General features: G+C 37.1%; 1 pseudogene; it reads left to right on the top strand.

The window, feature by feature from the left end:
- Window positions 1–20,755: 20,755 nt before the first annotated feature.
- Window positions 20,756–21,067, top strand: LOC130020122 (cytochrome c, somatic-like; annotated as a pseudogene).
- The last annotated feature ends 401 nt before the right edge of the window (window positions 21,068–21,468 follow it).

The raw sequence follows: 21,468 nt of genomic DNA, 5'->3' as shown, positions 1-21,468 counted from the left end.
TTAATTACTGGAGTTTTTTGAGCTCATTGAACATCAATATCTGAACACTTCATATCTGAATTCTGTATCAGAGAGACTTTATTTGTGGGTATTCCCCTGTTGAGGTTTCTGGCTCTTTCCTTCAAACACTCCTTGTGGTGGGATCTGTGCTCTTTATTCATGTTGATCTAGTAGTATGGAGGTGGATCCCTCCAGTTCACTATCAGTGTCTCCCTCTCACTTCGAGGGAGAATTCTGGATGAGCTCAGTCGATGATATCCTTTTTCCTTGTCAAGAATAGTAATTTCCTCTTTGGAGCTCCTGTGTGACTTAAATGAGGTCTCTAGTCTAGCTTCAGGATATATGTTCATTAGGCTTGTTCAGATTCTTGTGTTCACTGTTATTTTAGTGAGTTTGGGGAGTATTTTGATCGGTATAGACTAGACTATCGGCCTAATGTTTTTGGGATAGTCAGGCTGTCCTTGTAAAAATTAGGTAATGAAAGCTGAGCTATGATTCCAATGCACTGAAAGAGAGGAAAATGATGAGACCTTGTGTGTAGCTGTCACCCAGAGTCTGCGCCTTCCCCATTTCCAATGTACCTATGGGGGAGGGGATACATTGGAGGTGGTCCTGGATTAGAGTTCTACTTCTGGTGCACCTCCAAACCCGCAGGTGCCCCTCTAGCATAAGTGGTCATGCTGGCACCTTGGCCGAAGAGGAGAGGTTACAGTTCCCTGTGGCTGCTGGCTTGGCTCACTGCCCCAGAGGCCACCTTTCATTTTAAAGTTTACCTATTCTCTATCCATGCTCTTCTAAGTACCTTTATTTGAGTACTGAACAATCCACTTAAATGTAAAAAATATAAACATATTGACAATTGACAGTTTTGGCATTTAATTCTGTCATTAATGTCATTAATTCTGTGCCTGACTGTCTCCACCAGGGCCCAACAGCTGAAGACCTCCGGGCCCCAGCCAAGGCCATGCTGGGACCACTCTCCACACTCAGCTCCCGGAAGCACATGGCCACATTCGTGGCCATGCGACATCTTATCAATATCTGAACACTTCATATCTGAATTCTGTATCAGAGAGATTTTATTTGTGGGTATTCCCCTGTTGAGGTTTCTGGCTCTTTCCTTCAAACACTCCTTGTGGTGGGATCTGTGCTCTTTCCTACTGTGCTCTTTCCTGTCTCATTCCTACTTTGGACAAATTGGCAGGCTACCGAATGTAACCTGCCCACACGGCAGAGTCTGGCAAACTCCCCGTAATATACCCGATATGCCAAATACCAGTAACAATGATGGGTCTTATTCTCCTAACCCTGAAAGAGCCTTGAATATGGCACTTTTAAAAAAAAATCTCAGGGCTAGGACGAAGCAGACGTTACTAGAGCCTGCTCGAGGCAATCGACGAACAACAGGATGGTCGTGATCGTGATTAATTATATATCTTCACTAATAGCCCTGGTTTATTAGACACTAATGTATTAAATAATTCAGCAAATTTTCTGCTAAAGTCATCTTGACAACCAATGTACAGGATGTCTCAGAACATTTTGTAAGGGATTTTCCTGTCAATCTATCATTCAAATTTTTTAAACTATGCTTGCATCAAAGAATTAGTATTGGAAATACATGTATGTGAACCTTGAAAAAATCTAAAAGTTATGACGTTCGTTTCTTTATTTTAATGTATGAGTACTGCTATTATTTCAGCCATTGATTAAGCTGATTGAACTGGGCATGAAATCCACATTGCTTTTTAAAAAAATATTTTAATTGGATGTATGTGAGGTAAACCATTACAAATTTCTTCATAATTGGGTTTCAGTCATCCAATGATCCAGCTCTCATCCTTCCACCAGTATACATTTCCCACCACCAATGTCCCCTTTTCCCCACCACAATCCCCCAACCCCCCCCATCCCCTAATCCCAGCCTCCCTCTATGAGAGGCACTTTCCTTCTTGTTCTCTCTCTCCTTTTACTTTTATTCATTATGGTTTGCAATACAGGTGCTAAGAGTCATGGTGTTTGTTCAAAGCATTCTGTACTTTTATCTTCTAGAGAGGTTATCATGTTCGGTCCTTTATCTAATGTCTACACACATCTCCCATCCCAACGGATTTCTCCAGCCATCTTTTTCTTATTGATCTCTTCTCTATTCCAGCTGCCTTCTCACCTTTGCAGGCTTCCACCTATTGAGCATTCTATCTGTCTCATGTATCTACTATTCTTAGGTGTCAGATTCATGTTATATTGTTTTATATTCCACAAATGAGTGCAGTCATTCTATATCTGTCCCTCTCTTTCTGACTCATTTCACTTAACATGATACTCTCCATCTCTATCCATTTATAAGTAAAGTTCATGACTTCATCTTTCCTGACAGCTGCATAGTATTCCATTGTGTAGATGTACCACAGTTTCTTTTACCAGTCATCTGTTCGAGGGCACTTGGGTTCTTTCCAGATTCTCACACCACAGAGACTGGAACACATTCAAAAGAACAATGCAACCAGTACTGGCATGGATGTGGGGAAAAAGGGACACTCTTTCACTGTTGGTGGGAATGCCCATTAGTCCAGCTTTTCTGGAAAACAATATGGACAGTCCTTCAAAAACTAGAAATTGAGCTTCCATATGACTCCACAATACCACTTCTGGGAATATATCCCAAGGATGCAAAAAAGCACAGTAGAATTGGAGTCGCTTTTCAATTGGGTGGCAGTTTTGGGGTGTAAACATGTCTTTTGATGTTTCTGGATGTACAGGGAGGTGGGGGTAGGTAGCCCATCCCAACCTCAAGAAAACTTGGAGATTTCAGTCACAAAACCCACATATCAAAATTTTCAGCAGATTATATTGGTGAGGTCTGACCTGAGATGGTGGAGTCAGATCAGGGATATGGCTATAGAATAACATTAATTTGTCCTTTCTCCCTTGCCACAAGGATTTTAGGATTATGAGGTTACACCCATCACAGTGCTCCCAAGTCACTCCTATTCCTTTGCTTATCTGTAACCTCTTTTCTTGTGCTCTGCTTTGCAACCGGTCTATCACCTTTTTTGCCCTAATCAGACTCTGTTAACTTGTAAGGTCAGATCCTTCTCAGGGTACTGGACTTGTTTTCATTAGCGAAATATTGTCCATCTCTTTTGTCCCTGTGCGCAGTTGACTCTAAAGCAATGTCCTTTTTGTACAGACACAGGAAGACAATTGATGTTATGCTATGTAACATGGGAATTAATTAACTCCACAATATTTACTCCTGGATGTCCATATTTATTTACATAAGCTTCAGTCACCTTAGTTCTTAGCACTCCAAGATCAGGGTCCTGACGAGGAACTAGATGGACCCAAAACAAGCTCTGAGCTACCCTGACATTGAAATCAGCCAGGTCGAAGTGCCACAATACTTAACTATAAGTGAAGAGCATGATCGTGAACAAATGCTGTCATGATCCAAAAAGTAACAACTAGATTAGGACCCTACTAGAGTTAGGAAATACTAATCTGGCCTGATCACTGTAGTCTGAGATCTATAGTGAGATAACCCCAGGAGAGCCATCCTATAAGCTTAATATATCTCTTACTGTGCCCCTACAAAGTAACTAATATTATGAATGTTTGTACATTTGTTGGAAAGGGTAAACACAACCATAGATGGAATTTCAGTCTTGGGTGGGTCGTTGTGCTGAATGAGAGCTTGTTCTAGAAGAAGCTTCCCCAGAGGGAAGGACATTACCTCTGTTGATTGTGTGACCACACCTGTGTTTGGTCTCCAATGCCTCATTCTTTGGGACATAACCATGGGTGTGGGGATCCAGAAGGCGGATGAGAGGAGTGAAGGAGAAGAATTCTGGGGAGAGAAATGAAAGGAGATCTGGGGAGGAGGAAGAGAATGAAGATGGGGATGGAATGAACTGCAACTGACACCAACCAGTCTGGCCCTCGTTCCCTCTTCGTCTGCCCATTGCCATTGGCAGCCCTGGGATGGGGAAAGTGGCCAGAGACCACCAAACGCAGGCAGTGAGAAAGAGAGCTGCATGGCCTTTCGTATTTGTTTTTTGAACACACATCTGGCGGTAATTTTGGATTATTGAAGCAAGCAGCTGCTGGCGGCTCTGCTTGGGCAGGCACAGGCTAACCTGCAATTTAACCCCGGTCTGTTCAGCCATGCACAGGTACAAGATTAACTGCACCTTTTGATCTCTTTCACGATTTATTTAGGGGTCCCTGAAGCAAGAGAAGCTCTCCCTGTAGGAGAACTTACAGAGTGGCACTGGAGTTGGTTCGTAGGGTGACTGCCAGTGCTTCCAGGAGTATTGAGAAAATAAGGGAGGTAGCTCATCCTAACTCTGAGAAAGCCTGGAGATTTTAGTCACAAAATCTGCATACTTGAATTTTCTGCAGTTTATATCTTGTTGAGCAATAGCACAGCGGTAGGGCGTTTGCCTTGAACGCAGCCAACATGGCCGACCTGAGTTCGATTCCTCCGCCCCTCTCGGAGAGCCTGGCAAGCTACCGAGAGTATCTCACCCACATGGCAGAGCCTTGCAAGCTACCTGTGATGTATTTGATATGCCAAATACAGTAACAACAAAAGTCTCCAATGGAGATGTTACTGGGCCCGCTTGAGCAAATCGATGAACAACGGGAGGACAGTGACCACCTTATATCTTAGTGAGGTCCGTCCTAAGATGGTGGAATCAGGCTGGGGGAATGGCAGCGATTTTAGATTGTGGAAGCAAGCAGCTGATGTGGGCTCTGCTTCGGCTGGCCACCAGGCCAACCCACCCCCTTCGATTTACTCCAGTCTGTTCATCCATGTGAGGGTCTGAGATTAACTGTGACTTTGATCTTTTTTGAGATTTATCTATGGGTCTCTGAAATAAGACCAATAAATGAGCTTGTATTACTGAGTCAGAGGTTGTTTGTGGGCATGACTCCCACATATTTAAATTTTGACTGTTTAATTTCTCGGTTAATTTGTCCCCAAGTTGTTGGGGTCTGGCCAAAGTCACAGTGGGAATTTTGGGGTATCTGGAAATCAGAAGGCACCATCAGGCTACTGATGTACTCGCCCCGCAGGTACAGGTTGACCTGTTGGCAGCACCAAACCCCAAAGTTATGACATTCTTAAAACTGGAATTTAAGACTACTGAGTGTTTTTTCCCACCTGAATATGATATTTTCCAAGACTGTTCAAAAAATGAAAAAGAATTAAGGTTAGCAACATAGGAACTTTTTACTTTTTCAAATGAACTGATTATAGAGAGTATAGAAGATTAGAAGGATACAGAAAGTATTTCTTATTTAAAAGGAATTAAGTAATTTTTTCCTTAAACTTAAAAATGTATATGTGTTCATTTATACTATTAAAATAATAACCAGTATAGTATAATAATAATATACTATTAAAATAATAATAATAACTTTTAAAGAATTTTAAAAGTGTAATTAGAAAATGACATCTACTATTTCATATGAATTCTCTTAATGTATGTATCACAACTTAGTGAATGAGAGCAGATCTCTTTCTCCACATCTGTGTTTTGGACATATTTTGATAGTTTTGGTTTTCATGTGTTAAAATAAAAATTTAAGTCCTATCTTGGATATGCTTTTGCTAATTTACTGACTGAATAACTAAGTTAACTGTGCTCTCTACCATTTCCAGGATTGTAGGCTAAAGTAGCAAGCAGGGAGTTTTCTAGATATGAGTTATAATATGACTTTTTAATTAGCTAAGAAAGATCAGCTGAGACCTTTTATCTATTCCTTGTAAGTGAACTATAAAAAACTTAGAGTATTTATCACTTATCTTTACCACTGTTTACCTACAAAAATTTATTTCCTACAGCTCTCTTGAGTTCTCACCTACTTGCCAGAAACTGCCCAAATCATGAATTATTTAACAAATATAATTAATTACGAAGTTTAATTTTCTAAATGTTTATTCTTCACTATATCTAACATTTCATTTCTCTGACAAAATGGAAATGGTACTTTAACATAGCTTTAGAGTTTGTGGTTTCCATCTCTCTTCTGAGATTTCCCTTGTCTAATGCATACCATTTACTCTTTCCTGTAGAAATGGTACTTGTTTTAAAGCTATTTGAAGTTCTAATATTTTCAACATATTTTAGCTCTGGGTCTGTTAAGTGTGTTTCTTTGTTTCTTTACTGTTTGGAATTTTCCCCTTATTTTATTGAAATCTAGACATTGTGAGGCAGCTGTAAGATATTTTGTCTGGAAATAATTCTTCTTCTTAAATTAGAATTTGATATAAATTGATTTGATATAAATTAATCTAGTGAAGTGTTGAAATGACTTTCGGATTATGTTATTATTATACTTCTCAATGTGGGATAATTGACTCCAAATTTCCTATGCTGTTTTGGTGTGACTATGTAAGAGTTGAGTTGCTCAAGAGTTCTCAATGTACTTGTCCTATCCTCAAATTTAATTTTCCCTGTTAGTCATATTCTCAGAGAAAGTCTCTTTCAAAACTGTATTTCCATCCCTGTGGAAAACCACTACAATTCTCCCAACACACACTCAGACCCCAACCAACCAACTCCAGATCACTACTAATTGATGGGTAATACTTGCTAATTGGCTAGAAATCCTCTTTTATTTCATTTTAACATTTTTTTGTTCTTTCGTTTTTTAGTTTTAGAAAGGAGAATTTTTATTAATCTTGTCATTCCCAAGCTGTAAGAAATTTTCAATAATATGAGCTCTGGGCATGTTTATATCTTTCCTTTAGAGTGTAAGAAGCTTTTACTTTATTCCTTTGGTTATTTTGTGCCATTCACCTGATTTCTTTAGAGAAATAAAATAATATCCCTCCAGCTTTATGCCTCTCAGAGTAGCAGCTCCATTTCTCTCTACAATGTTCAATAAGAGCCTATTTTTTCTAACCTCTCCCCTGTTCCCAGTCTTTTAATTATTTATTTTCAGTGAAACAAAACAATTTTATCAAATAAAATGTATAAAATATGTGAGAAGAGAGAAAGAAAGGAATGCATGTTAAAAAGAAAAAAATGGACTTCTCTGGAGTGGACAAAAGCAGAAAAATGGCTTTGGGGTGAAGATTATATATAGTTTCTCCAAATTGTGTCTACATACATAAAAGTTAATTTGAGTGTTGTCATAGAGAAAACGTTGATCACTTGATCTCTAGACATTCCTTTATTCATCAATTTGCTCGAGCAGGTGCCATTAACGTCTCCATTAATCCCTGTCATATGCTAGTGTAGTCCAATGGCATCTTCTCACTTCAGGAACACGAAGAGCCTCAAAACGATTGTTCAGGGTCTTGATGAAGAAGTCTGACCATCTTGTAGGTGGGTGGCCACGTGATCTTTTGACTTCCTGTGGAATCCAGTCAGTAACGGCTCTAGTCCACTGGTCATCTCTAAATTGAATTACGTGTCCAGCCCAGAGAAAGCTTTAATGTTTTAAAATAAATTTTAAATCATCATGAATTAAAAACATACAAAGTTATTAATAGAGTTCTAGGTATACAATGATCAAACACTGATACCTTCTCATAATTGAATAGGATTTGAAAATTGTCTTTCTTTTTTTTTACTTTTATTTATTTATTCAGCCATGCACAGGGCTTACTCTTGGCTCTGTGCTTAGTCACTCCTGGCAGGGCTTAGGGATATAGTTTTATTGACATTTTATTATAGACATTAGCATTTCTTTTGGAAGCTTATTTGTTTAATTTTTATTAGTGAAACAGCATGAGATACAGTTGTAGACTTACAGATTTTTGTGCTTGGGTTTCAGTTATACAATGATCGAGTACCCATCCTTACACCAGTGCCCATTCTCCACCATCAATGATCCCAGTATTCCTCCCATCCCCCATTCCCTCATCCCACCCTGCCTCTGTGGCAGGGCATTCTTTTTTGCTCTCTCTCTCTCCTTTTGGATGGTGAGATTTGCAAAAGAGGCATTGAGTGGTAATCATGTTTGGTCTATAGTCTACTTTCAGCATGTATCTCCCATCCTGGAAGGATCCTCCCAAGAACCTTTACTTGGTGTTCCCTTCTCTATCTGAGCTGCATTTCCCCTTAAAATGTGAGGCTGGCCTTAAAGCCATGGAGTGAACCTCCAGGTACATATCTCGACTATTCTTGGATGTTAGTCTCCTATTTTGTTTCTTTATATTCCCCAGATGAATGCAATATTTCTATGTCTGTCCCTCTATTTCTGACTCATTTCACTTAGCATACTTTCCATGTAGTACCACTTGTATGTAAATTTCATGTTATCCTCTTTTCTAACAGCTGTGTAGTATTGCACTGTAGACATGTACCGAAGTTTCTTTAACCAGTCATCTGTTCTCGGGCGCTTGGGTTTTTTCCAAATTTTGCCTATTGTGAACAGTGCAGCAATGAACATAGAAGTGCAGATGTCATTTCGAATGTACTTTTTTGCCTCTCTGGAATACATTCCCAGGAGTGATATTGCTGGGTCAAATGGGAGCTCAATTTCTAATTTTTTTATAATTGTCCATATTGTTTTCTAAAAGGGCTGAACCAGTTGGCATTTCCACCAGCAGTGAAGAAGGGTTCCTTTCTCTCCACATCTGCACCAACACCGGTTGCTTTTGTTCTTTAGTACGTGGGCCAGTCTCTTTGGTGTGAGATAGTATCTCATTGTTGTTCTGATCTGCATCCCCCTGATTATTAGTGATGTAGAGCAATTTCTCATGTGCCTTTTTGCCATTCGTATTTCTTCACTGAGAAATTTTCTATTCATTTTGTTTCCCCCATTTTTGATGGAGTTGGATGTTTTCTTCTTGTGGATTTAAACCGTGCTTTGTATATTCTTGATATCAGCACCTTGTCAGATGGTTATTGGGCAAATACCCTAACCCATTCTGTAGACTGTCTTTGTACTTTGGTCACTGATTCTTTTGAGGTTCAAAAGCTTCTTAGTGTAAGATAGTTCCATTTGTCTATATCTGTTTTCACTTGCTTGGCCAGTGGCGTGTTATCTTTGAAGATACAGGTAGCTTCAATGTCATCGAGGATTTTGGCAATTTTGTCTTCAATGTGCCTTATGGATTAAAGTCTGATGTTGAGATCTTCAATCCGTTTTTATCTTAATTTTGTACATGGTGTTAGGTGGAGATCTGAGCCCATTCTTTCCATGTATCTGTCAAATTTTGTCAGTAAAGGTAAAGGTAAAGGCCCTCCCGTTGATCGTCGATTTGCTCGAGCGGGCCCAGTAACGTCTCCATTGGAGACTTTGTTGTTACTGTGTTTGGCATATCAAATACTCTCGGTAGCTTGCCGGGCTCTCCGAGAGGGGCGGAGGAATCGAACTCGGGTCGGCCATGTTGGCCGCTTGTAAGGCGAACACCCTACCGCTGTGCTATTGTTAAAGAGGCTTTACTTGCTCCAATTCACAATTCTTGTTCCCTTATCAAAGATTAGATGATATTATATTTGGGGGGAGATGTCAGTATATTCAATCCTGTTCCGTTGGTCTGTGGCTCTACTTTAGTTCAAGTACCAAGCTATTTTAATTACTACTGCTTTGTAGTAGAGTTTGTGGTTGGGGAGGTTGAGTCCTCCCATTTAGTTTTCCCAAGAATTGCTTTAGCTATTCGTGGGTAGTTATTTTTCCATATGAATTTTAGGAGTGTCTGCTCCATTTCTTTGAAGAATGTCATGGGTATCGCTATACGGATTACATTGAATGTGTTCAATGCTTTGTGAAGTATTGCCATTTTGACAATGTTAATTCTCCTGATCCATGAGCAGGGAATATCTTTCCATTTCCTCGTGTCCTCTTTTAATTACTGAAGTAGCATTTTGTAGTTTTCTTTGTACAGGTCTTTTATGTCCTTAGTTCAGCTGATTCCTAGGTACTTGATTTTCTGAGGCATGATTGAGGATGAAAACAATGGGATTGTTTTCTTCTCCCTCATTATTTGTATATAGGAAAGCAATGGACTTTTGAGTATTGATTTTATAGTCTGCAACTTTACTATACAAGTCGTTTCTAAGAGTTTCTTCATAGAGGTTTTAGGATTCTATATGTATAGTATCAAGTCATCTGCAAATAGTGAGATCTTGCTTTCTTCCTTTCCTACCTAAATGCCCTTAACATATTTTTCTTCCCTGACCGCTATTGCAACTACTTCCAGTACTATATTGAACAGTGGCGAGAGTGGGCATCCTTGCCTTGTCCCTGATCTTGAAGGAAGGCTCTTAGTTTTACCCCATTGAGGATGATGCTTGCCATAGGCTTGTGGTAGATGGCTTTAACTATGTTGAGGAAAGTCCCTTCTATCCCCATTTTGGTGAAGGCTTTCATCAAAAACGGGTGCTGGATTTTGTCAAATGCTTTCTCTATATCTATTGATATGGGTTTTATCTTTTTTTTATTGTTATGATGAATTATGTTCATTGGTTTCCGAATGTTAAACCATCCTTGTATCCCTGGGATGAATCCCACTTGGTCATGGTGTATGATCTTTTGATGAGTTGTTGAATTCTATTTGGTAGTATTTTGTTGAGAATCTTCGCATCTGTGTTCATCAGGGATATCGGGATGTAGTTTTCTTTTCTTGTGGTGTCTTTGTTTCCTTTTGGTATTAGATATGAGCTTCATAGAAACTTGTTTGGGAGAGTTTCTGATTCTGCAGTCTCTGCCGACAGCCAGTGTGTGAACACTGCAACTAAAATGGGTGACTCCTGATGAGCACCACTATCTGAGTGTTGTAGAATTACTGTGGTCAGCCTTGCAAACCTTTAGAGAAAAGCAACATATCTATCAGAAAGGTGGAATCAGAGTGTATCAGAGCATTACAGTTCTGTCACTGTCACTGTCCTCCCATTGTTCATTGATTTTCTCGATTTTCTCAAGTGGGCCCAGTAATATCTCCATTGTGAGACTTTGTTGTTACTGTGTTTTGCATATCAAATACACCACAGGGAGTTTGCCAGGCTTTGTTGAGCAGTCGAGATACTCTTGGTAGTTTTCAGGGCTCTCCGAGAGGAGCAGAGGAATAGAACTCGGTTCAGCCATGTTGCCTGTGTGCAAGGCAAATGCCCTACCCACTGTGCTATCGCTCCAACATTACAGTTAAATAAGATATATGTGTGACATATTTCTCCCCTGGAAAACTCCATGACCAAGTGAATAGACACCACAGCAAATGTGAAGACCCTCTTAAGTGTCACAACCAAGAATGCGCATACTCTACAACCAAGCAGCTGTGATTTGTATTCATTAATACACAGCAATATAAGGGAATACACATTACATACAGTGTATGTATGTGTGTCTGTGTGTGTAGTTTAGGGGACATATGGGACATATATGTACATACACTGTAGGAAACAAACTAATCGGAGATATTTTATTTTTTTATTTTTGGGCCTCACCCAATAGTGTTTCTGGTTTACTTCTGGCTCTACACTCCTGGTGTGCTTGACAGGCCATACAAAATGTAAGGGATATAACTCAGGTTGGCCTTATGTGAGGCCTTATGTGTACCCACTGTACTGTTGATCAAGCCCCTTAAATGATAATCTTTTAGGATCATTGTTAGATTGCTTTACTGACCTGTTTTTCAAGAAAGGTATAATAATAGAACTCTTACTGATTTCACACAATATAATATTATAAGTTTACATAGTTGATTATACAAATAAAAGCCTTCCTGTTATCTTGGAAATATAAATAGACACACATAAACAGAGAGAGAGAGAAGAAAGACAAATGTGGATGAATAGCATTACCACGTCGGGATATCAGTTCAAATTAAATGAGAATTATATCATAATTGTCTTAGGAAGAATAAAATATGGTAAAGGGAAAAATGCTAACATAATTATAATTTCTGAGGTATGATGTGAAAATTAAATAATATTTCCAAATAACAAAATTAAATTACCACTTCAGGAATGTCAGCATATTTGAACTAATTGTTGATGGATGGCAAATAATAGATGATTTTGTCAAGATAAAAATAAATATTAAAAAGCAAAATATGTAAAAATTGAGATTTCAATGATTCTTGCAGACTAATAACTACAACTGTTATCAATAATAAATGTGATATTATAAATGAGAATTAAAATCTTAGTACATTGTATAATGTTTAACCATAGGAGGTCATATAAAGTGTAGATTATAAAATATGTTTGATGTAATTAAATATGTATTTTAATAAAGCTTCTGCTACAATTTTTCCAATATTCTCATGTTTCTAAGGAATAAAATGTTTATCCTTGCACTGATTAGGGTTGACGATGAAAATTTGGAAGATAATTGACATGAGAAATTTCAAGTTTCATAACACATAGAATTTACAGCCATTAAACCTTCATTTACATAAATTGTAGTAGCATCAATTTTTAGAGCTCTAGATAATGATATTACATGCATTTGTATGTACATGAGAAGTTATTTTTACTATTTTATATTAAATTAAAAGCATATAAACACTATATACATTATAAATGTAATCATATATTGGAAATTTAGACAATAAATTCTGTCTCATCGTATTTATACACACTCATTGCAGCATTAGTGCATTAGCTATGGCATGCAGATGAAAAGTAATGAACTGAACAAGAACTACAGGCCCAAATAAGATAAAATAATTCTTTCTACTATCTTGCTGACAATTAAAAGCAAATCGCATATGCTTTGGAAATCCTTCCTCAGCCAAAAATCAGTTTGTCAGAACTTTTGATAACATATCAAATTAAAAATATTAAATTCAGTTCATAAAGTAATTTCTCAAGCCTCATATGTATCAGAATATTCAACTTCAAATTCATAAAATAGATTTTTTAAAAGACCTAAAATCTAAAAGACATTATTATGCATCCCATTTAACTAACAAAATTATTTTTCTTCTCATTAACTCTTCTTATTCTAATTTTAATTTCTTTGGCTTTTCACAAATGTATAAGTATCTGAAGAATAGACTTAAACATAATAAGCATTTGTGCAATATTAGGCTTTGATTCTACTCTGGTACAGAAATGTGTAGAATTAACATTCCTAAGACTTACTTTGGACATACGAGGTTCTAGAAAATATAAAACAGTATAAAAATAATTGAGAAATAAACTAACTCACTTGAAAGGTCTTACTTGTTCCCAAGTAATTTCTACCTTCTTAAATGAATAAACAAATAATTTCTCTCAGAAGGGAAGGAACAAATTTTTGGCCCCATCCTTTGAGAGTATTATTTTTAAGGGAAAGCCTAGTGCATTCTTCTTCATATAATGTAATAGCTGAGTTATCTTTAATAATAACAAAATTAATTTACAGTTTTTTGTAGGGGAGATATTTTGTGAAACTTGAAGTGTAAGGATTGTTTTTGAAATCTTTTAAAACTAATAACTTTCAACAGGTGTAGGGTGTGTGCCTTAAGATAATTGTCACCATTACTTTATGCCAGATCCATTGTCTATTCTAATTTTCCTCTTTAAAGGTGAGGCAGCCACAATTGAAACAGAATTTGTCAAATGCTTTCTCAGCAAAAATCAAAAGTTGTCTCATATTTTAATGTACTTATTATTTATTTATTCTTACAACATTCCAGTATTATTGTTTTACTCCTGAACTACTGCATGCCAAGCCTACTGTCAGAGTTCCTGGATCCCTGAACAACTTTCACAGAGTTGATTCCTCCTGAGCTATTTTCAGAAGCGTTGACTTCAGTTATATTGACCTTCTGTCAGGGTTATTTCCGTTGGTGATTCACTACCACCTTGGTTTGTTTCTTTATTCTTTTCAAATCAGTGATACCATATAGCTGTTGTGGTTTTTTTTTTCCTTATTAACTGGCTTCTTTCTAAATTGCAGAAAACTGAAAATTTTAGCTTTTCTAGTAACTGAGTAGGATTCCATTGCATATATATATATACATATATATATATATCTCATAATATATTTATACACTCATTTCCTGTTGGGCTGCTTGATTGTTTCTAGATCTAGTAATCCGGTTACTTACTACTACTATCCTCTTATTTATTGCCAATCTCTAGCAGATCTCTAGCAGATTTCTCTTAATCTTGTTTAATGAGTAAATCCAACTTTACTTGTTTTATGAGTAAATCCAACTTTCCTCAGTAAAGTGTCATTGGCAGAATTGTTACTTTTTTGTTTTAAAACTATACTCTCTCATTTTGACTTGGGTCTTTTAGGAGTCACTAAGAGGCAACTGGAGTAAGGAAGTGCCCAAATAATCTGTTTACTTCACTGCAAGTCACTACAACAGACTGGCTTGCATGGGAACCTCCTAACTACTCTCACTTAAGGTAGTAGTTCCCTTGGTAAGAGAGAGCCCGAGGGTGATGGTAGAGAAATATCACCACGTAAGGTTGGCAGTGTGTCACACAAGCAGCCACAGTGAATTGGAAGTCTCGTTATCAGCTGAGTTGCCCACATGGGCACCTATTCAGAGGGGACACCTGTGGCTTTAGAAGTACGCCAGAAGTAGAACTCTAATCCATGACGAGCACCAACATGGGCAATTATCGCACAGGTACAGCAGCAGTGGAAGGCACAGCCTTCAGGGAAGCAGCCATTCATGCAGGCACAGTTCATTTTTTCTTTCATAGCATTTTTGACTCATATCTCAACTTCTGTTACCTAATTCTTAAGAGGACAGCCTGGCTATCCCAAACATATAAGGCCAATACTTCACAAGGCTATTCTAATAAAAATACTCCCCAAACTCACTAAAATAACAGTGAACACAATAATCTTAACAAGCTTAATATAAAAGAACACATCCCCTGAAGCTGCACTAGAGGTTTCATATAAGTCACACAGGAGCACCAAAGAGGAAATTGGTATTCTTGAAGGGGAAGAAGGACACTTCCGTAGTCAAAGCTCATTCAGATTCCTCCTTCACAGTGAGAGGGAGATACTGAGAGTGAACTGGAGGGATCCACCTCCATACTACTAGAGCAACATGAAGAAAGAGCGCAGATCCCACTAAAAGGAGTGGTTGAAGGAAAGAGCCAGAAACCTCAACAAGGAATACCCACAAATAAAATCTCTCTGAGACAAAATTCAGATACAAAGTGTTCAGATATGGATGTTCAATGAGCTCAAAGAGCTGGTGGAAACGGCATCCAGTAAATTGAAGGAGGATATGAAATAAACAATGGAATGAATAGCCAATAAACTACAGGAAAAAAATACAGAAGAAATAAGAAAGCTACAAACAGAAGTGACATTAATAAAGAGTTTAGTAGATGAAATTAAACTCAGTGGGTGCCCTCAACAGTAGAAGAACAACAGCCAAAGACAGAATCAGTGAACTTGAAGAGGAGCTGCAGAGAGCACAAAGGCAACAGCATAGAATGGAAAAAGATCTCAAAATAGCTCAAGGATGGATAAGGGACTGAGGGGATGATTCAAAATAAACAACCTAAGAATTATCTGAGTACCAGAAGGGTGGGGAAGCACTCCAATGAAGTAGTAACAGTTAAAGATATCATTGCTAAGAAATGATATCATTCTCAGATTGGAAAATGCAGGTTACAAGATCCAAGAAGCCCAAAGAGTACCAACTAATAGAGATCCTAATAAAAAAGCTCCAAGTTATATCATGATCAGAATGTAAAATTTCAGAGACACAATACAACAAGCAGCAAGGTAAAAAAAAAAAGAAATCACATAAAATGGGGCATCCCTTAGATTTATAGCAGATTTATCAGAGGAAACCACCCAAGCCAAAAGAGTTGGGGTATAGTGAAAAAAAGTCAGTGAAATGAACACCTCACCAAGAATGCTTTATCTGGATAGATTTTCACTCAGACTAGAAGGAAGGACATACTATACACTGCAAACATGGTAACTAGTCATAGCTTTTATATTTGACATGCATTTATAGTTTATTTAAATCATTACATAAATTTTCACAACACAATACCAATTAATATTTCATATTTTTGAGCACAGAAATGCAGGATGGAATATTTCTGTGTATTTACTTATCTGATTACTTATGTGAAATATTTTTGTTTAACATTTCTTTAAGAATGCACCTCTACTTCGCTCCCTGAGACACAAAAGATGGGAACATTGGAACATTTATATTTTTGTTAAGTATAATCCCAAAATGAGTATAAATATCCTAACTATTCTAGTAGGGAACCCAAGTAATTTATGTGCAACCTAATAAGTGTCTTGAACAAATGACAGTATCATTTAGCAACTAGATTTCTAACAGGATAATTTTGCACAACAATCAGAAACATTCTTCTCTGCACAACCATAAAACAAAATATAATATTGTAGTATGAACTAAAAATTCTGTCTAATATACAATATCTAACAAGAAAACTATAAAATAAGCTATATAGAAAATTCATGATATCTATAACATTAGCAGATGTAAAAGGAGAGTTTGATGGTTAGTTTAACATTTTTTTTTCTTTCTATCATAATAAACTTAGTGGGCACCCACAGGTGAGTAATGTGAGAACGAGAGGAGACAGATGTTCACTTTTTCCCAATTCACCTCTGCCATTCTGGGACCAGCTGGGAAGTCGAGGATGAATAAAGTCTGCAATGAGCCCCTGTGAGGCGTGGGCCAGAACCTCACTGGTTCCACTAGGTGACTCTCAAGAGATATCTGATGTTCACTTGTCTTCTAGTCCTGGGAGTTGATCCCACCATCCAATTTTTCTGGAAGGAACTCAGACTGGAGTGAGGAATTGCTTTTTACAGGAAAGTAAAGTCAGTTCTAGGCCTTACTACATGGTTACCCGGTCCTTGTCTTTTCTCAAAGAAAGGAATTTCAAGAGTAGATGACCAGTGGAGTTAAAACAGGTTTTATTTGGAGATTTTTGGGAACGGGAAGGAGAGAGAGAGTAAGATAGAATAATATGCTCAAGAGAGAACTCATTTTTCTCCAAAGGAAGAGAGAGCCCCTACACACATTCTATCATTAGATATAAAAATATGAAAGTACTCATCTCAAGAGGAGAGATGCGGGTGACACATGTGCTTGACACCACACATACCTGGCCATGTGGACACATGCAGTACATGGGCTTGGTCAGCATATGTGCCCTTCCTTTGTTCAAAGTGGCTTTTATAGGGTTTCTCCAATTTGCCAGGTGGGACTTTCTAGATGGGTAAGACTATGTTGCTCTGGGGGGCTAATAAGGGGGTAGAGTTGGGAGGGTCTATAGTCTTCATTGAAAACTCCTTTTATTAACCTTTGTTGGCATTAATAGTACTGTCAACCAAATATGAATAATTTTATCTATACTTCTCAATAATCTCCATAAAATTGAAGAAACAGAAAAGTTTCCACATCTCTGAAAGTTAAAATTCTATGGCCTCTGAAAATTAAATATTCAACTGAGATTAAGATTTAACAAAAATATCACTAATAAGATAATTTTTATTGATTCAGGACCTTATTTTCAGTGATTTACAGGCTTTATCCTGATGAAAATACATATCAAGACTTCAAATTTGACCACTCATTAGTAAATTTGATCTCTCATTAAATTTGATCACTGTGTCAAAAGCAAAGATGTTTTCATTGATTAGTCTCTGAGAATCTGAATACACTTACAAATGCTCAGTTTATTAATTTATTGTTTTGGTGGTTTGCACAAGAACAGGAGGATGATCTAAGCTATCTGTGATGGCCCCTTACTCTCAATCCTATCTGGACCTGATCTATGGTACCCCGGGTGGTTATTGGTTTTCTCACTGCAGTGAGTGAGAAGTCTCCAGGCTCTAGCATGGGTCTCTTTGGAGGACTGCATAGGCAGAGCCTTGCAGAACTCACCTTTCCTGTTAGTTGCTGCAGTTTTTATTCTTCTTGAAAGGATTTGGGGAACCATATTTACCTACTGCTATGTCATCCATGTTCATAGGTACTATTTTAATATTGCATTAAATGGTTCCATGTAACAGGAAACAAAAGATAAAACAAAGAAATGAAATAATCTGGAGAGATAGTGTACCCGGTAAAGTGCTTGACTTGTATGAGGCTCATCCAGGGTTGATAACAGGCACTTATGTATATCAGCCCCCTGCACTGGGATGATCTCTGATCAAAGAGTCAGGAGTAAGCAATTTAGCATTTCCAGGCATAGTTCCATTTTTTTAAATAAATGGACAGGGTACACTAATAAAATTATTTTCTGTATTGTCAAACTATGGACACAATTTTGAAAGATATCCTCTTAAATAGGAGAAAATACCTGCCACCCATATAACTGATAAATTTCATCTACTATATTAGACAATATTTGTGAAACATTAAGCAGTCCAAAACTCAAGAAATATTTTTTTAAATCATTGAAAGGAACTGAGCAGATATTTCCAGAGCAATAGCACAGCAGGTAGTGCATTTGCCTTGCATGTGGCTGATGGGCCAACCAGAGTTCAATTCTTCCACTCCTCTCAGAGAGCCCGGCAAGCTACCAAGAGTATCTTGCCCACACAGCAAAGCCTGGCAAGCTCTTCATGATGTATTCGATATGCCAAACACAGTAACAACAAGTCTCACAATGTTACTGGACCCACTAGAGCAAATCGATGAACAACAGGAGGACAGTGACACAGTGCTACTGGCCAATAGGTATTTAAATAGTGTTCCTTATCAATGATTTTTAGTGAGATACAAATAAAAACACCAAAGAAATGTGATCTTACATTACTAAGAATTAGCTTTATCAAAAAGTTAAGAAATAATCATCATTGGAGTACAATGAACACACATTGTCAATGGTGCTGTAAACTGGTTTGGAAAACGTCTCAAAAATTTAAAAATATAGTTTACATTTTATATAGAAATTCTACACCTTGGTACTGATCTCAAAAAACAAGAATGCAATTTGAAGGAAGGAGTGTGTGCCAATGTTCCCTGCAGTGCTATTGCATTTGCCAAGGATCCAAAAGAAACTTGCTGTCCAAAACTTATGAGTAAACAAAGAAATCATGCTGTATATATACAAAGAACTAAAGAAACATGAAACCTTGACTTTTGGTACAACTTGGAAGTACTATAGGTTGTCATGTTTAGTGAATGAAAGAGTAATTGATGGAGAAAAACAAGAACTGAATTATCAAATGATTGCATTTGTACGTGTTATATGAATAAAGTCAATAAAGAGATGATGTCCAATGGAAATACTTCCTAACAAGGTGGGGAGGGACACATTGAAAGGGTTCTATGGACAGTGGTGGAAGGACATTGGCGCTTGGATGTGGGTATGTGTTGTAACAGAATTCCTAGAACGTAAAAATTATATTCTTGTAAAACATGATATCAATAACCAAATACGCAAAAGATATTTTGATGTTTTAGTTCATGCAATTTTAGGGCAGGAGTGCATGCCATTGTTCCCTGCAGTGCTATTTGCATTTGTCTCACAATTTTTTATAATGATGCTAAAAGGAGTGTTAGCAAATTTCTCAGAAACATGAAGAATTTTTTAGTTTCAAATAAAATTCCAAAAATAAGCCTAGAAACTACAGAGTTCTCCATGGTGAGGAGAAATTAAATTACAATAAATCAATAAAAAACTTTATTAACAGGTACTATAAGGGAGAATAAGGAGTGTTCTGACAGTTTCTCCCCATTCAAATAAGTGGAACTGAAACCTTTATATGTTAATTTACTCCAGAAACACCCAGAAAACTGTCTAATTAGTTTCTAATACAAAATTCTGTAATAAATAGATCCTAAATTATAACAAAAAAGTGAAATCACAGGAATCTATTACTAACAAAAAATCCTGTAAGTAGTAAAGTTAGTGCAAAGTTGTTATTAAAGATTTGTTGAACAAATTTCTAGAAAAAATAGAACTCAAATCCCTCTTATTCATTTTTATTAACTGAAATTTTAATTCTAGAGAATTGGCTTTTACTCCATGTCTACCTGATCAAAAGCAAATGGAAGATAATCCATATATATATAAAAATAATATATTAAAATGCTATTTTGATATCACTAAGTTTCAGTAATATACTAACAGAATTCTAATAATATACTAGTAACTATAATGAGAATATATACAATCACTACTCTTAAACCACAAATATTTTAAAATAACTAAAATTCCCACTGTTTTATATATTCATATATATAAAAACTTACATATATAAAAACTTGAAATTTTTGCAATGTGTTATCTAATTTCATAGTCTGGGTAAGTATAGGAAATTATTAAAATTATCCATTAAAAATAAAATAAAATAAAATTTAGAATACTAGTCAGGTGGCTTAACATAAGATGTTAATTAAAGGAGATTGCATGTATATGCAATTACTTAATTATTTACTTGTAAATGCAACCATATTCATATTCCCTCCTTAAATGCATAAAAGCAACTCAGGGATAGAGGAATTGGAACTGAGTTCAATGTTCTAGCTTTGGAGAGGTACTGAAGTCAGATGAGCTCTTGTCAGCCACCATGGCTGCAATGTATTCTCATTCTCAGTAACAAAGACCTTTTTTACAGGAAATTGAAGAGATTGCATGGGATTTAAGGCACTTACCTTCTTTGTAGCTGACCCAGGTTTCATCCTTGGTACTGCATACAGAATCCTGAGCATCTACAGGGATACTCCAGATCACAGATCAAAAAAGTAATTCTTCAGGCATTTGTGCCAACATAGGTACACAGGCACTGGCCAGCGTGCCCTTGGATTTACAGAGCTGGACGTCAGACCAGTGAAGCAGCCCCTCCGTGCCACGTGAGATAAAGGCGATATTCTAAGATGGGTGATACTGAGAAGGGCAAGATTTTTGTTCGGAAGTGCGCTCTGTGCCATACCATGGAGAAGGGAGGCAAGCACAAGACGGGGCCCAATCTCCATGGTCTGTTTGGGCGAAAAACGGGTAAGGCCGCTGGATTCTCTTACACAGATGCCAGCAAGAACAAAGGCATCACCTGAAATGAGGACACACTGATGGATTATTTGGAGAATCCCAAGAGGTACATCCCTGGAACAAAAATGTTCTTTGCTGGCATTACGAAGACCAAGCAGGCAGATTTGATAACTTACCTCAAAAAAGCTATTAATGAGTAATAGCATTACTCATTAATAGTAATGAGTAATAAGGAACCGCCTTATTTATTACAAAATAAGTCTCATGACTTTTTTATGTGTACCATATGTAAATCCATCTCGTTCACGAGAATTCAGATCATGAGTGACTGATAGCGTATTTTTGTTGGGCAGCTCTGATTTAAATAAGATTGGCTTGTGTTTTAATGAATAGGTTTTAAATGAGTATTTTAAATGAGTATTGTATTTTAAATGATGTATGATCAGCTTTTTAAATGAGTATTGTATTTTAAATGATGTATGATTGACTTTTTGAATTTTAATGCTAATTCCAGGTCAGCAAGTGTAATCACTGTCCCTTTCCAAAGATATGATTGAACTTAATTCATCATAGTCACCTTTCCAAGGGGTGGAGATGGCCA

The sequence above is a fragment of the Sorex fumeus genome, unplaced genomic scaffold (assembly GCF_029834395.1).
Source record: "Sorex fumeus unplaced genomic scaffold, SorFum_2.1 ptg000010l, whole genome shotgun sequence".
In the NCBI taxonomy this organism is placed as follows: Eukaryota; Metazoa; Chordata; class Mammalia; order Eulipotyphla; family Soricidae; genus Sorex; species Sorex fumeus.
Note: the sequence above shows the minus strand (reverse complement) of the source record. Positions and strands in the feature narration are given on the sequence as shown.